Genomic DNA, 15,869 nt, shown 5'->3' on the forward strand with positions numbered 1-15,869 from the left:
GCTGAGGGCATGAGGAGGTCATGGCTGTGCAGTGAGAAAGGATTAGCGCCTGCGCTCTGGAACCAGGTTGGCTTGGAGCCATACAGGCGCCATCACTGTCATTTGATCCCCGTAAGCTGGGTTCCTCATCTGGAAGGCAGAAATGACAGAACCGACCTTATAGGCTTTTAGAGTTAAATGACATAACGGATGTGAAAAATCACTTGGTACATTTGAAGGGAGGAGGAATTTATGATTGAATGAAGACTTCAATGATTTATGCAACACATGTATTCATATATAGAATGATCATATCACATACATATATATCCTCCGCTCTCTATTACTCTTTCTTCTCCTATTTTGCGGTTCCAGATGGAAGAAACTGTCTAAAAAATCAGCAATATGAAAAGAAAGTTGTATTTAAGTTTCATTTCATAATCTCATGTCCTGAATATATGACCAAGTTACAGAGGTGGTATCAAATATTCAAAAATATTTGATGAAATACAGCATGGTGATAAAGAATGTGGACTATAGCATCAGACAGACCAGAATCCAAACCCCAACACTTCCTAACTGTGCTTAGCTGCTCTGAGCCTCAGCTTCTGAATCGGTGAAGTGAGTATAATGATACAGGGCTTCACGGATCACGAATATGCTCTTTTGCACAGTATGGGGCTGGTGCTGGTAAGCCTACAGTACACACCGGCTACTAATCATCATTTTCATTATCATCATCTTTTTGAAGGATTTTTATTGTTTCAAATTTTCTATTAACTGAGGTTTCTTTGATGACCTTGAAGGCTGTTTGTTCATGACTTCACTTATTCAACAGATATTCACGGAATTCCAACTGTATGTTCCGACTGTATGTAGGTACTGTGCTAAGGTTTGTAAAGTTTTGAATGAGAGAGTGTTTGTTGGAGATCATATCTCTAATGTGAGTAAAGCGATTATTCTGCTTCACAGCCCTTTGTCAAGTTTCAGGTGCTCAAAATTAGCATTTAATTTTGAATCCTCTATTTAATCCAGAGGCAGAGGTGGTTACCTTTAAGAAAAGGGCTGGGTACTGGTATCCTCTTTTATCTGTCACTAAATTATTATGCTCTGCTTTATTTTATTTTTTTCCAAAAGAGATTTGAGGTGGCATAGAAGTAGAGCTGTCAAAACAAGGAAGACAGATCAAGAGCCATGAAATGTAATGGGGAAGTAAGTTGTCCAGATCCATAGTGTAAGAATATCTATTGGAATAATGCATACACCTTAGAACTGAGCTCCCTAGGAGTCAAGGGGAAAATGGAAAAGGATGAATTAAAGGTCATATCAGACAATAAGTAAGAGTGAACAAACTCATCAGTTGTCATTTTCTTTTCCTTCAATGGTAAACTCTGAGAAGTTATGAGAAAAAACTTTAAGGAAGATTGAAATGAAAAGTACCCGCCAGATCAGGACTTCCCTGGTCGTCCCGTGGTTAAGAATCCACCTTCCAATGCAGGGGGCACGGGTTCTATCCCTGCTCGGGGAGCTAAGATCCCACATGCTGCGGGACAACTAAGCCTGCACGCTACAACTACTGAGGCTGCGTGCTCTGGAGCCCACATGCCGCAACTAAAAAAAAAAAAAAAAAAAGGAAAGAAAGAAAGAAAAGTACCCCTTAAATAAAACTAGAGAAATAGGAATGTCCTTTGTGTGGCTATCTCCTGCACCAAGAAATGACAGGTGCTAATGCATTTAGATGATGAATTAAAGCATCAAAGATAAGTTATGTGGCTTTCTGTTGTTCTGTATGATGTATGGAACAGTTTGAAGAGACTCCAAGGAAATGAAGTGTTTGCATTGTCTTAGATTGTTTCCTTTCAAGCATCAATTGTCTCAACTGGGCTTTTGGCAAGGGCTGGCAAGAAGAAAATCATACATCCAATTACAGATCAGATATAATAATGTTGCTGAAATAGGCAAAAGCACAGTAGAATAAAAATACTAAAAAACAAGCAAAGAAACAGTCTACCAGTCACTCTGTTGATCGAAGAAACTTTCATCTTCCCTGCTGTTATGAGTTTAATGGGATTTGCCAACAACCTGAAAATGTAAAGACTTTCATACAGCCTATTTTTTTTTTTTTTTTTTTTTTTGCGGTACGCGGGCCTCTCACTGTTGTGGCCTCTCCCGTTGCGGGGCACAGGCTCCAGACGCGCAGGCTCAGGGGCCATGGCTCACGGGCCCAGCCGCTCCACGGCATGTGGGATCTTCCCGGACCGGGGCACGAACCCGTGTCCCCTGCATCGGCAGGCGGACTCTCAACCACTGCGCCACCAGGGAAGCCCCAGCCTATTTTTATTATAATTATTTTTATGGTTCATTGTGTGTCATGTATCATTACGGTGACTTCTGGATCTGTGGTTCCACATCTGCAGATTCAACCAACCATGATGGTGTAGTACTCTAGTATGCATTTATTGAAAAAAAATCTACCTATAATTGGACCTGCACAGTTCAAACCAGTGTTGTTCAAGGGTCAACTGTATATGTTAGTAACTACTTTTCTCACGTGGCCCTAAGAGCCATTCCTGGAAGAACACAGAGTGATGGTCTGAGTGAACAGAGGTCCTGGTTTTGAAGTGCCTCTCCACAGGCGGTGAGATCTGGGACCAACTTATCTCATTCCTCTGGAGGCTTCCAAGCCCTGGCAAAATGAGCTGATACCCAGAGTACCTGTCCTTCCCTGGGCTGACATTGGAATTAGCTGGGGCCTGGACCCACTCCATCCCCGAGATTCTTATGTAACTGTTCTAGGCTTTGACCAGGGCATCAGGATTTTTAAAACTCTCCAGATGAACCTATCATGCAGCCAAAGGGGAGATCAGCCTCCTTAGAAGGCTTCTGGGGAGATCAAAATTAAAACTATGTGAAAGGGCTGATCAAGGCTGAAGGTCCTTGGAAGCCTCACAGTTTTCCTGTGCTAGCTATGAATTCTTTCTCCCTTTAAGTTTAAAAGGAAAGTAATTCTTGTACTTTAAAAAAAAAAAAAAAAAAAAGAGATTCCCCATTCAGCTCAGGCCATCATAGAAAGCAGACGCTTGCTGGTGCTTCGTCTTTGGCTCCAAAGGAAATCCAGTCCCACCCTAGTAATCTTGGGCCAAACATCGGTCTGGTCTCCAGGGAGCTCTCTCCAGCTCTCTGGAAGGTCTGGAGGCACGGATGTGACAAGCCACCGAATACCTTCTGCACGGGGAAGGAGGAGGAGAGGACCAAAGGGTTGGGGGAGGGGAGGTAATGTGAATACCGGGTTTCCAAGGAGCAGGGCAATGTGGGACACAGCTGTCAGAAGCCTCTGGGATTCGGGAAAGCCCATGGTAGAGCGAGTGTGCCAAGTGATTGAGGAAGAGGCAGGCTGGCTCCGGACCTGATCTGTGGGCAGAAATTGCATGTTGAAGCCCTGATATTAGGAGAGGAATTGCCACCTTGTTTTAGCAGCAGTTCACGCATCCCCCCTCTACTCGCATCTCTTTTATTCATTTATTTCACGCATCCCCCCTCTACTCGCATCTCTTTTATTCATTTATTTCACGCATCCTCCCTCTACTCGCATCTCTTATTTATTTATTTTTGGCTGTGTTGGGTCTCGTTGCTGTGCGCGGGCTTTCTCTAGTTGCGGTGAGCAGGGTCTACTCTTCATTGTGATGCGCGGGCTTCTCATTGCAGTGGCTTCTCTTGTTGTGGAGCGTGGGCTCTAGGTATGCGGGCTTCAGTAGTTGCAGCACACGGGCTCAGTAGTTGTGGCTTGCGGGCTCTAGAGCACAGGCTCAGTAGTTGTGGTGCACGGGCTTAGTTGCTCTGCGTCATGTGGGATCTTCCCGGACCAGGGCTCGAACCTGTGTCCCCTGCATTGGCAGGCGGATTCTTAACCACTGCGCCACCAGGGGAGTCCCTGCATCTCTTTCTTCGTTGTTGTCTTGTCACAGGAGTCACAGAAATGTCTCTCAGCTCCTGTAAGCCTCAAGGTCAGATTTCTATACCTTGACCTAACCTTGACGGGCTTCCATTAAGTTAAGTCCTGTCAGTCAGTCATTCAACAGACAATCAAGCCTGGCGTCATCCTCAGGGATTCACCTGGAACAGCAGATTCGCATTTCCTGGGGCCTTTGTGCTAATGGTTCCTTGTCCACAAGCACACTTTACATTTGTTAGTGAGATTTCGGATATTTTTTTAATACCAAGCTCCACAGTCCCACTCTTACCAGTTCAACGTCTGCCCTTTCTCACTGCCTGAAGACTGGCTCCCCAAATTCCTTTTGATCAAGTTCATGCAAGTTATTTCATTCATCCAACTGTCCGTCCATGAAGCCATTCTCCATCCATCCACCTCCTCAACCATCCTCAATTCATCCAGCCAGCCATCCATCCACCTGCCCACCCATCTAATCATCCACCCACTTATTTTTCAACCAAGTTCAAATTCCTAGTTCCACACAGTTTGTATGGTATTTCTATTATTATCCCATGGAGACAGAATATACTCACAATACGCTAGCTATTTTATTATTATTAATCAATCAAATCATTAATTCCAAAAGATTGGAAGCTCTCTTGGTGCCTGGTATGTGCTGGTTATTACTGAGGATAAGGTAACTGCCTGGACTGAGTCATGAGGTTGAGTAAGCATTTTTCAGGTGAGGAAAGAGGAGTGAGGAGGGGGAGAAGCCTTTCAGGCAGAGAGAACAGCTAGTGCAAAGTTTTGCCGGTAAGAGAGGAAGTACAGTTATAGGGAACTGTGTGGGTCCCAATGTCAGACTAGCAGGAGGTCTGGAGCCCACAGCAGCCAAGACTGGAGAGATAAGCAAGGACCAGGTGATGAATGGTCTTGGGTGTCATGCTAAGACGTTCGGGAGCTGTTGAAGGGATTTCAGCTTTGCAGTTGCATCTGAAATTGACTTGACTGTTTTGTCTAAAACCAGGAGTAGTTGCCCCCTTCAGAGTCCCTGAGTTCAGTCAAAGGACAGCCTCAGAGCCACAACTCATAGACTTGGCCTGGAGGCCAGTGACCCCGGGGCCACTGCTCTCTGTCCACACTGTACACAGCCACCCTTTCTCCTCTGACTCATTCTTCTTCTCCCTGTATCTAATCTTTTTCATCCGTCACGTTCCAATACAAGTCTGGAAACCCGGTCAGTAAATGTTTGTTGAATGAATCACTAATTCTTGTTGAAGGGGTGTGTGTGTGTGTGTGTGTGTGCGTGTGTGTGTGTGCATGTGTGTAAGGCCTCTTGAATTTCTTTCTCCGTCCCAGGCCTGCTTTAAATTGCGTAGGTAGAAAGGGACCGGATTAGCAATTTAAAAATCAAGCTATGGGAAAAGAATCTAAAAAAGTGGATACAGATATGTGTATAACTGATGCACTTTGCTGTACACCTGCAACTAACACAACATTGTAAATCAACTATACTCCGATAAAAATGAAAAAAAAAAAAATCAAGCTGAGGCCCTGGCTCTCTCACTGACTAGCTGTGCCTCTTGGTCAAATCTCCACATACTCTTGGGCCTCTGTTGCTGCATCTATGAGATGGAGTTGGTAGTTCGGACTGGCCTGATGCTTACAGGGTGATTGTGAACAGTGAGGAAGTCCGTGACTGTGAGAGGACTTTGCTAGCTGTAGAGTGCTGGGCATTCACAGGGTAATGTGCCTGCTTCTCCCCTGGTTTAGGCTATCATCATAACGCCTCTAGACAGTGGATCTCCTCCATGCCTACTATATCAGGCATGGTCCCAGCAGAACATAGTACACCTGGGGAATATTGAAAAAAATGACTTTTACGAAGGACTGGTTGGGGTTTGGGGAAACCCAGTAGCATTAGGGTAGTATTTTAGGTCTGATAACAGGGGGCATCTTGCCTACTCCCCCAGACTGGAAGGGTCAAGAGGAAAGAGGCAGGGGGTCGATTTACTAGCCTCTCTCCCCACTTCCTCCCATCTCCTGCCAGCGCCTTCCATAGGCTGAACCCAACCAGAAGTCAGGGTCAAGGTTATCACTGATGTAGTCCATAAAGCTCAGCCTCCCGAGGCACAGAGCAAAGTGAAGAAGTGTGCGGAGTGGGTCTGGGGGTCAGACGGGAGGTGTCTGGCACAAGTATCCTGCCCAGCTTGGTTGTCTCTCGCCTCCAAGGCTGCTGCCATTGCTTTCAATGCCCTGGCCCCTTGCCCTTTATCTGACTCACTCCTGTTTATCATCTAGTCTTTTATTCAGACCTCATGTCCCCCAGTAAGCCTTCCTAGAACTCCTTTCTGTCCTGATACTGGTCGTACTGTGGGGAATGTTTGCTCTCTGGAGATGGGGGCTCTGTCTTCTTTCTCTCTCTTACCACTCTCCAACCTCTCACCTCCCAGGCCCCTGCCTCTGACCCTGACCCAGTGCCCAACTCAAGACCCATGTGGAGCAAACCCAGAAGGTGTTGGTTGCCCTGAGCTGAGCTGTGTGAGCCTGAAACACAGTGCTCGGTGGGTTTCTCCTCTCCCACAAAACCTTCAGTGGCTCCCCATTTTCTGTGAGTCACAGAAATTCCAAACCTCTTTCTTTGCTGTCTGAGCTGCTCCACTATCTGAACTCACACTCACCTACCTATCTGATCCCTGGCACCTGTGCCAGCCAGCCTGCTACTTTGGGGAATCCTGTCTTCTCTTGCTATGCCCTGGATTGTTTTGTGATTCACTCCCATTTGGTTCATTTTTGGAAGTTAGTATATCTTGGTGATGCACGTGAAGTAGGTTGCCTGGGTAACTGGCAGCCTCTACAAAGTTCTGGGAGAATCAGGACACATAACCCTGGGAAACTTACACACACTTTCTCGTCTCCCATTTCAAACAAGATCCTGCGTTACCAGCTCTGAATTGATAAGGCGCAGGGGTGATGGAAGGTGCAGGAGAGGTCTGCAAATTCATTGGTGATGGAAAGTGCAGGATGGAAAGGTGTTGAAAAGTGATAGAATGTGCAGGAGAGGTCTGCAAATTCATTGGTTCCTTCTTTCACTAACTGTGACCTTGAATGAGATCCTTCCCTGCCCACCTTTTCAAGAGAGGGTCATGCTCCCCTCTTTCTGGGAAATCCTGGAGACCATATGGCAATTTATATGTGAGCACTTTAAATGAAAAAGCCTTAAGGAAATGTCAGAGGGAGAATTCTGTTCTGAACCCAAGGCAACCCCTTTTGCATTCCCATTAGCCTTCTGGAGAAGGCAGTAGATTCCATTCCACTTGGCCTCTGCTGATGTATGGAGTGTGTATATGTGCTGTATCTGGATGTAACAGGTTTTTTTTTTTTTTTTGGTACGCGGGCCTCTCACCATTGTGGCCTCTCCTGCCGTGGAGCACAGGCTCCGGACGCGCAGGCTCAGTGGCCATGGCTCACAGGCCCAGCCGCTCCGCGGCATGTGGGATCTTCCTGGACCGGGGCACGAACCCGTGTCCCCTGCATCGGCAGGTGGACTCTCAACCACTGCGCCACCAGGGAAGCCCCAATAACAGGTATTTTCATATCAAATGGTAATTGTTGCAGATTTCTCTAAATCATTTATACTCATCATACTTAGAAATTAGACTCACATTAGACCTTATATTTAATGAATTAATAAAGAAGCCTGTATTATTATATCACAGATTTTCTTTTTAATATTTTGATAATTGGGGCTTTACACAGTTGCTTTCCTTTGTAATCATAGGCAATTTATTGTAGCATGTAAACACATTATCTTGAGAAGGTATTCAGAGACCATAGTGCGCACGCCTGCGCACACGTACCACAGCCTCTAAAGAATCCAGCCTTTATTTGTTTATTTATTTGCCTGTTTATTTATTGGCTGCGCATGATCTTAGTTCACTGATCAGAGATTGAACCCTGGCCCTTGGCAGTGAAAGAGCAGAGTCCTAACCATTGGACCACAGGGGAATTCCCAAGAATCCAGCCTTAGACTCCAGGAAATACCCTCCAGGGAAACTACCAAAACTCAAGGCTACTTATTGCTGTTATCTATAGATGCTCCAGGAGAAGAGAGGGAGGAGCTTGAGGCTACTTATTGCTGTTATCTATAGATGCTCCAGGAGAAGAGAGGGAGGAGCTTGAAAATACAAAGCAGGGGGCATAAAGTGTGAAAAAGTAAATTCAAAGAGGCAGGGAGAGCTTTGGGGCTTAAATTTCACTTCTGCCATGGACTTGCTCTGTGATTTTGGACAAATTCCCTCCCCTCCCTGACCCTCAGTGTCCCCACCTGTGAAATAGTGATATTGATGATAAAAAAAAGAAATATACATGCAATGTGCTTTCCACGAAGCTCGACACACAGAGTCGTCACGCAGCCCATGAGAAACGAGGGGGAATGGGGAGCAAGCTTTATGTGCTCTGGGGAGTAGAAGGGGTGGTGAGCAGTTTGGAAAGTGGGCCTTCACCTGCCCTCGCGCATGGCCAGCCTGGGGAGCCTGATGGGGTGCCGACCACCAGGAATCCTCGGAGATGGCCTTCGGGGTCTGAAGAACTGAGAAACCTTGCTCGCAGTGCCAAGCCCCAGCTTCTTCAAAGGACCCCAGTGCCCTGAGGTGGTCAGACTTCGTGGGGCATGAGGCTGGAATCAGTCTGCTTCTTCCCCACTTCAGGGAAAACAGACTGTTAACAGGGTTGTAATGGTCGGGCCTGGAATTCCAAAGCTGTGAGGACACCTTGTCCTCAACTCACCTGGGTCTGCCCGCAGCTGGCAGCTGAGGTCCCCGTGCGGCCGGGTTCTCGTGAGGGCTGGGCACAGACAACGGTACACCCTGGACCTGAGCCTGCTTTTCTGGGTGGTCAAGACAGGACCAGCACTAGGGTGCAGCCAGGGGGCACCCGGGGGCCCAGTTTTAAGGTTTGAGGGCCCTCTCAGGCTCTGACCCTGCACTTCCCCAACCTTGAATGTGCGGGCCTCCTTGAATTTTACACTGAGTGTGTCTCTTACCTCACCCTAGTCGGGCCCTGGGTCAAGGAGTGTGAGATGAACTTCACAGAGCCTCACGGGCCAACTGTTTCCGGATGGGGCTTCATACTGAAACCACCTGAAAAGCTTGTTAAAATGCAGAATTCCTCCCAAATCAGAATCTCTGTGGGTGGGACCTTGGAATCTGTATGTATCAATATCCCTTCAGGTCATGATCATGGGGCTATAACCCCAGGCAGAGCCAGGGTTGGCCCTCGGGAAGTGCTGGGCTTACAAAGCACTTTCCCATGCACAAAGCTTATTTCATTTTCACAATGTCCCCGTGAGATAGGGCATTTTCCAAAGAGAAAAGTCACTTCAGTGAGTCTGTGGTGGAGCCAGAGGTAGCACTTATTCGTTCATTCTTTCATTCACTCATTCATTCATTTTCATTTCTCAAACATGGATTAGACATCTACTGAGGTACCCCCAGGAAACTGCCACACACATGTGTACATAGACTACTTAGCCTGTGAGGGCCCCGGAGATCAAAGAAGGAGGGGTAGGGAGTGCCTTGGGAGGAGGAGTCCCACAAGGCTTCCTGGAAGAGATTTCGAGCTGGGTTTTGAAGGCTGAGCGTGATTTCACCATTCATGGAAAGGGCATCCTTGCAGTGGGGAACTGCACATACAAAGTTGTGCTGAGTTGGGCTTGCGAAAGCCTAGTGTACTCAGAGAATGTCGAACCCCGGGGATTAATTAATTGAGAAGAGGCTGAGTAGGTAGTCTGGGATGAGATTGCTGAGTTTGGATGGTTTCCTTCAGGCCACAGGGAGCCACTAAAAGTGTCTGGGCAGAAGAATGACATCAGCCCTATGGTTTAGCTCAGTACTTCTCAAATGTACTGCGCCTGTGAATCACCAGGGCTTCTTGTTAAAATGCAGATTCTCAGTCCATATGTCTGGGGCGTGGCCTGTCATTCTGCATCGCTAACAAGTTCCAGAGATATGCTGGAACTTGCTGCTAGTCCCTGGAACACTCTTGAAGTAGAAAGATTTTAAGTAGCTGTCTGTCCTTCAGATCACTGTGGACCGATGCAGGGAGAGTCTGGAGGCAGGAAAAACATCCAGGCAGGCATTGGGGAACCGAGAGTTGGCTGCTCAGGAAAGCTGTTGCAAATGCTGGAGAGGGTGTGGAGAGAAGGGAGCCCTCCTGCACTGCTGGTGGGGATGTAAACTGATACAGCCACTATGGAGAACAGTATGGAGGTTCCTTAAGACACTAAAAACACAACTACCATATGACCCAGCAATCCCACTCCTGGGCATATACCCTGAGAAAACCATAATTCAACAAGAGTCATGTACCACAATGGTCACTTCAGCACTATTTACAATAGCCAGGAGATGGAAGCAACCTAAGCGTCCATCATCGGATGAATGGATAAAGAAGATGTGGCACATATATACAATGGAATATTACTCAGCCATGAAAAGGAACGAAATTGGGTCATTTGTAGACACTTGGATGGATCTAGAGACTGTCATACAGAGTGAAGGAAGTCCGAAAGAGAAAAACAAGTATCCTATATTAACGCTTATATGTGGAACTTAGAAAAATGATACAGATGAACCGGTTCGCAGGGCAGAAATAGAGACACAGATGTAGAGAACAAACGTATGGACACGAAGCGGGGAAAGTGGAGGAGGGTGGTGATGGTGGTGGGATGAATTGGGAGATTGGGATTGACATATACACACTAATATGAATTAAATAGATAACTAATAAGAACCTGCTGTATAAAAAAATAAATTTAAAAAAATTCAAAAATTAAGAAAAGACAAGAAAAGAAAGCTGTTGCTTCTCCCGTCAGCTTTGGGAACCCAGGCCCCATCTGGGTTAAGTCATCCTCTACAGGAGAGGTCAGAACTCAGCTTTGCCCAAGTCTTTCAGATGTTGAGTCTCAGCAACTGACATCACAGTACTCTTGGGGGATAGTCATAACCTGTTGATATTCACGCCAGTGCAAGATTTGGAACAATTTTGCTAGCAGAAAATATGACTCTCTCTTCCATGCTGGGGCAAAATGGTACAAGCACAAGGGCAGGATCCATAGAATGTTACCAGCTGTTTCGGTGGTTTTCTGGTACGATCTGTGAAGTCTTCGTTCTTGTCATCTGCTAGCAGAAGACTGGTGGCAGTTGCCAGAGGCTGGAGGAAAAAAAAATCATGGGAGAATTTACACTTGAGAAAATTCCATCCATTGACTTAATTACTTCTGGGAATTCCGAAAAGACCACCATGATCCTTTAGCCGAGAGCATGCTGGGGCCGGCCTTGGAGATGCTAGAATTTGTCGGCAGGAGCAGCTTTTGAGAAGTCCTGTCGTGTGTCATTTTGTAGCCTGAATATTTTGCCTGCGTTCGAAAGTTTTGAAATATTAAGTAGTGCTATAGCAACATAGGGTGAAATTAACACAGGAAATGAAAATAATTAAAACCAGAGGGGCAGTGATAAATCTTGAAGTCATCACCCTGCCACACTGATCCTTACATGTCAATGCTTCCTGTTTGTTTTTTTCTTCTTCCAGTCCTCATCATTATGCAGACCTACTTTTTTTTTTTTTTTTTTTTGCGGTACGCGGGCCTCTCACTGTTGTGGCCACTCACGTTGCGGAGCACAGGCTCCGGACGCGCAGGCTCAGTGGCCATGGATCACGGGCCCAGCCGCTCCGCGGCATGTGGGATCTTCCCGGACTGGGGCACGAACCCGTGTCCCCTGCATCGGCAGGCGGACTCTCAACCACTGCGCCACCAGGGAAGCCCCAGACCTACTTTTTTTTTTTTTTTCTTTTTAACGCAGCAGCAATTACATTCAATTCTGTTTTCTACTTGACACTGCAACATAACTATTTTTTCATGTTGTTACGCAGGCCTCATAATCAAGTTCACTGGCTGTATAATTCACTGGCGAGATGTATGATAGTTTATTTAAACCTTACTGTTGACCATTTCAGTCACATGATGCTATTAAAAATGGAATGAGCAACAGTGTTAGTGGGAGTGTGAAATGGTACAGTCCTTTTGGGAAAGCGATTTGGCAATGTGTATCACAGGCCTAAAAAATCTTCACTGCTTTAGAGCTAGTCATTTCTCTTCTGGGAATCTCTCGTAAGGAAATAATCTAAAGTGTAGACCCGGATTTCTGTGTCAAGATGGAAACTTTATGTATCATAGAGAAAAGCTTGAAACAACTAAATGTTCAAACATAGGGGAAGCATTATGTAAATTATTACATAGCTGCTCCATGGAATATTATACAGCCATCAAAACTGTTTATGAAGAGCTTATAAATGGAAAATGCTTATGTTATTGTTGAAATAAGCAGGATGTAAGACTATATTGATACTATGATCCCAGCTGTGTAGAATTAGTTTCCCAAGTAGGCATAGAAAAAGACTGGAGAGAAAAACACCAAAATATTGACAGTGGGTGGGAGGACTAGGAGTGATATTCTTTTTCTTGCAACTTCTTCTGTCTTAAAAAAAAGTTTACCTTGGGGCTTCCCTGGTGACGCAGTGGTTGAGAGTCCGCCTGCCGATGCAGGGGACGTGGGTTCGTGCCCCGGTCCAGGAAGATGCCACATGCCGCGGAGCGGCTGGGCCCGTGAGCCATGGCCGCTGAGCCTGTGCGTCCGGAGCCTGTGCTCCGCAACGGGAGAGGCCACAACAGTGAGAGGCCCGCGTACCACAAAAAAAAAAAAAAAAAGTTTACTTTGTTCTGATACAAATTTAACACACATTTATTGAATAAAATTGCAAGCATTAAAGAAATATGTGATGGAGAAAGTTAACCCTTGTTCATGGCCCTCTCTGCATGTATCTAAAACATGTTTCCAAAATCAGTTTAGTATAAGAATATCAGACCAAACTATTTGAAGCAGTTGTACGTATTTGTCTTGTGGAAATTTTTTGCCTTTTTAAAAAAAAAATACATGTATCCTGGGCTTCCCTGGTGGCACAGTGGTTGAGAATCTGCCTGCCAGTGCAGGGGACACGGGTTCGAGCCCTGGTCCAGGAGGATCCCACATGCCGCGGAGCAACTAGGCCCGTGTGCCACAGCTGCTGAGCCTGCCCTCTAGAGCCTGCGAGCCACAACTACTGAGCCCGCGTGCCACAACTACTGAAGCCCGTGTGCCTAGAACCCATGCTCCACAGCAAGAGAAGCCACCGCAATGAGAAGCCCGCGCACCCCAACGAAGAGTAGTCCCCGCTCACTGCAACTACAGAAAGCCCGTGCACAGCAACGAAGACCCAACGCAGCCAAAAATTAATAAATTAAAAAATACATGTATCCTAAGACAATTTAATTTCTACATAATGCAATTTTTGAGTAGTCTGCATTAAAGAATCTGAAAAATTTTTTTTTTGTTTAATCAGAAAGGAGGATGAAGTTAGCTACCAGGAAAACTTAGCACTGCTATGCACATTATCAGATAGGCATTACTATCAAGGTCTGAATTTCTTGGATTCCTTGGATGTGAAGTAAAATAAGTTTGTTGGTTAGGTCCTTGTTATTCTACGTAATTTATATTGACTGAAATTTATTTTTTATAAGGAAAATAGAAAAACGTCTACATTTCTCTACTTTCCAAGTAGTCTATCTGACCAAATTTTTATTTTATAATAATTAGAACAGTCTTTAAAACACACACATCCATTTGTCAAGCAAGGATGGGTTAAACAAATTATTGTACATACATTCAGTGGAATACTGTATAGTTGTGAAAGATAAGAGTTCCATATTTACTGACATTGAAATCATGTCTGTAACATGTTGTGAAGATAAGAGTTCCATATTTACTGACATTGAAATCATGTCTATAACATGTTAATCAAGTGATAAAAAGTAAGCTCTAAAATAGGCACACACTAGGATCCTAGTTTGTAAATGTCATGTTCCTCCCCCCACCCCCCGCCCGCCCCTTTCTCATTCTCACACACACACATAATATTCTAGAAAGGGGTTTGTCTCTAACAGTGGTTACCTCTAAGGAGTAGGAATGTGGGTGATCGTAATTTTCTTTTTGTTTGTTTGTTTGAATTTTCTAAATTTGCTAATTGAACAATCGATATTTATATAATCTAGAAAATAAATTTTAAAAATTCTCCCACTTCAATAAAGAAAAAAACGAGAGAAGAAGTAAGATTGGCTTTGGCATGGCAGGTGAGGAACTGCAGAAAGAAATTTAACCCAATGTATTTTCACTGTGTGATTTCCCACTCAGGCCCTCAGGGCTCAGATACACATTCCTGTGAAAACCAAGTGACTCACTTTTTTCTCCCATCTCCCCCGCTTTCTCATCTCATCTGTACTTCTCTGAATCTTGGCCCTATTCAAGGCTTATGTGGAGCATTCCATCCTCCGGGAAGGCTTCTCAGATTTCCCCACCCCGACCACCATGCAAATAATATCTTCTGTGGAATGTTTACAGCTCTAGCCCCAGTTCCCTGAGTATCTTATCATCACTCTGTTTGTGTCATGAGGGTTATATAAGATACTAAGATATTATTATTTAAGATATGAAGTATTATCGTGGACCCTAGAAAGAGTTCCTTCAGAACAAGTTTACGTGAACTTTATATATCTGCTTCTCCGGTATCACACACAGCTTGGTAAGTAGTAGGTACACAGTACAACTTTGCTAAAGGACTGAAAGTTTGACACAGGGTCCTTTCTTCCCTGGGGAAAAAGGGTCGCTGAGAGATGATATTCACAAATAGAGCGCACTTGAAAAATATGACATCGATGTCAAAGACCCTTACTTACAGAGTAAGCCAGTCAGTATGTGCTAGGGATTGCAATAAGCACTTAATTTCCCTCAATAAGCGTTCAGTAACCCACGGAATAGGTACTATTAGCTCCAATTTACAAATGAGGATACGGAGGCTGTAATTTGCACAGTCAGGGAGTGGGGCAGACAGGATTTTAACCCATGACTGTCTGACTCCACAGCCCCTGACCTCTCCACGGGGCAGGAGAGATGCCAGATGAGTGACTCAGGAAATAGAGTCAAAAGTTTCCCTCTTCCGGGCTTCCCTGGTGGCGCAGTGCTTGAGAGTCCGCTTGCCGATGTAGGGGACATGGGTTCGTGCCCCGGTCCGGGAGGATCCCACATGCCGCGGAGCGGCTGGGCCTGTGAGCCATGGCCGCTGAGCCTGCGCGTCCGGAGCCTGTGCTCCGCAACGGGAGAGGCCACAACAGTGAGAGGTCCGCGTACCGCGAAAAAAAAAAAAAAAAACGTTTCCCTCTTCCAAGGCAAGTGTCCTTTCAGTTCAGGTAGCTAGTAAAAGCTGCCCATCTCATTTATTACCGTCCGGATATCTTGTACTGGATTCCATGTGCCAGTACACTGGTGAAGACACTTTTTTTTTTTTTTTAATAACAGGACATTTAGAGCCTGTCTGCTCAGTTAAGGGTTTAATCTCCACTCTTCAATCCAGGTAACTGATGCCTGTGTCTGACCAACATAACCCCTCCTCTGAACAATATGAAACAAATCAGGGTGTTTTCCTACGTGCAACATTGAGAAATGATCAGCTCTTCCTTCTCTTGCTTCAGCTGAGCACATCTGCTAAGCTTTACTGGGTTATATGCTGGTGATTGTCAATTCAAAAGAGGTGAGACCAGAGATGTCACTGCATGGAAAGAGCAATGTATCAAAAGAGGAGAAGTCAGAACTCATTTACTTAAAAGACATTTACAGCCGATGAAAACATTTTTTAAATTATTGAGTATAACTGACATATAGCATTGTAGTAGTTTTAGGTGTACAACATAATGATTTAATATATGTACGTATTGTGAAATGATTACCACAATAAGTTTAGTTAACATCCATCACCATAGTCACAATTCTTTTTCTTGTGATGAGAACTTTTAAGATCTACTCTCTTCGCA

This window comes from Phocoena phocoena, chromosome 6 (genome assembly GCF_963924675.1).
Source record: "Phocoena phocoena chromosome 6, mPhoPho1.1, whole genome shotgun sequence".
NCBI lineage: Eukaryota > Metazoa > Chordata > Mammalia > Artiodactyla > Phocoenidae > Phocoena > Phocoena phocoena.